Source organism: Pan paniscus, chromosome 17 (assembly GCF_029289425.2).
Source record: "Pan paniscus chromosome 17, NHGRI_mPanPan1-v2.0_pri, whole genome shotgun sequence".
Classification (NCBI taxonomy): Eukaryota; Metazoa; Chordata; class Mammalia; order Primates; family Hominidae; genus Pan; species Pan paniscus.
Window position 1 is genome coordinate 1,542,501 of NC_073266.2, and position 2,065 is coordinate 1,544,565.

Genomic DNA, 2,065 nt, shown 5'->3' on the forward strand with positions numbered 1-2,065 from the left:
TTCGGTCCCAGACGGGGCCACCAACCGACGTCAAGCCGGTGAGCCGCTCGGGGAGAAGAGAGGATCGGCGGGCGGCGGGCGGGGAAGAGGGCACAGACGGGCAAGGGCACCCGGGGGCCCCGCAGAGGCGGCGGCGCCTCGGGGAGAAACCTCAGGCACGGCCGGGCCACCAGGAAAACACGGCCGCGGGATCCCACCGCCACAGACACGAGGGCGGTCCCGCGGCGCCCCGCCTGGGACGCCGGACGGCCCTCGGCCCCCACCGAGACCCGCCTCGCGAGCCCCGGGGTCCCGCCACCGGGGGCCCCGAAGCGACCGCAGCCACGAACCCGACACGCCAGCACCACCATCGCTCGTGATTCTCTCGTCCATCCTCCGGCCCGGTCCCGCTCCGGGAGACCGGCGCGCCCCCACCGTGGGACGCTTTCCCAGGCCCAGGCGGCCCGACCCCGCGCCACGCAAACGCGGTCGTGGGCACCGGTCACGACTCGGCACACGGGAGCGGGCGGAGAGCCGACTCGCGGCGGAGGGGGTCACGCGCCGGACGGAACGCCGTGCGCGCACAACCCACCGCCCGCCGGCCGCCACGTCCCAACCCGCTGGGACGCCAGGGCCCGGCCCGGCGGGATCCTCCCCCGACTCGGAAGGGGGAGGCGCGGGCCACAGTAGGCGACGAGCCGCGCTCGGCCACCACCGCGGTGGCCGGCGGAAACCCTCGCTCTCCCCCCCGAACCCCGTCGAGGGGGAAGCGGAGGAGGGTCCTCTGCGAGCGAGTCGCTACGGCAGCGCTCCCATGACGGAGGCACAGACAGAGGCGGCAGTCCGGGGGATCCGGTACCCCAAGGCACGCCTCTCGGATCGCTAGAGAAGGCTTTCTCACCGAGGGTGGGTCACACTCCCCCACACGCCAGCCGCCCCTCCTCGGGCCCGCAGAGGCGCCGAGGGACGCCTGGGGAAGGGAGGGGGCCTGCAGTACGAGGAAACACCTGCGTGCGGCCACCTTGAGCGTTCGCGGTCAGGGCGGGGGCCCGGCCGGCGCGCGCGCGCGCGCAACCCCCACGAGGCCCCCCCGTCCACCCGCCTCCTTCCTTCCGAGGCAAAAGCACCCCCGAAGTCAACCCACACACAACCGGTCGGAGGCAGAACGGCAGCCCCTCGGCGGCCGGCCGGCGCACGCGCCACCGGCCCGAACCCACCGCGATCGCTCACACGGCCCGCGCGCACCCGCCAGAGGGGAGCACGGGACGTGCGCTCGCCGGACCAGGCGGACGCCCTTCCCCGCGTGGGAGGGGCGCGTCTCGTCTCACTCGACCGCCTCGAACCCCACACCGACGAGCTCCCTCAGGACCCACGCGCGGACACCGCGGCGGCGACCGGAGGAGGGGGCGCTGGGGGCGGGGACGACACACCACCGCTCGGCCTCGGGCACCTGAGGGACAACCCGGAGCGCTCCAGGAGCACCGCAGAGGCCCAAGCGGAGCCGACGCTCGCGCACGCCCCCCCGAGAGGGCAGCACGACGGGCCGGCGGGACGGCACCCCCCACCGCCGCGGAGGGGGGCCGCCCGCAAGTCCACAACCACTGGAGGCGACAGCGAGGGGTGCCTGCCGCGTCAGAGGGCCCCGCCGACCCGCCCCGCGACGCAGAAGGCGGCGGGCGGGACGGCGAGGTCAGGCCGGGCTCCGCACCCCACACGCCTCCCCCACACGCGCCGCCCGCAGGCGGGGAGAGGAGAGACGAGGGGACCCCGCGGGGCGGAGCGAGAAGAACGGTCCCGTTCGTCACGAACGTCCGCCCCTCGCCCGTCGCGGCTCGGACCCGGCCCGGGAGAGCACGACGTCACCACATCGATCACGAAAGAGCCCCCCGGGAGCGGAGGTCGGCCGGCCGGCCGGCCGACGCCCTGCTCCGGGGAAGGGGCGGCGGACAACCCAGCGGAGACGAGAACGCCTGACACGCACGGCACGGAGCCAGCGGGGTGGGGTTGTCGCGGCCGCCCCGGGCGCCCGCAGCGGAGAGCGCACGGGGGCAGGGTGGCCCTCGCCGCCTTCCCCGCCGCCCCCAGG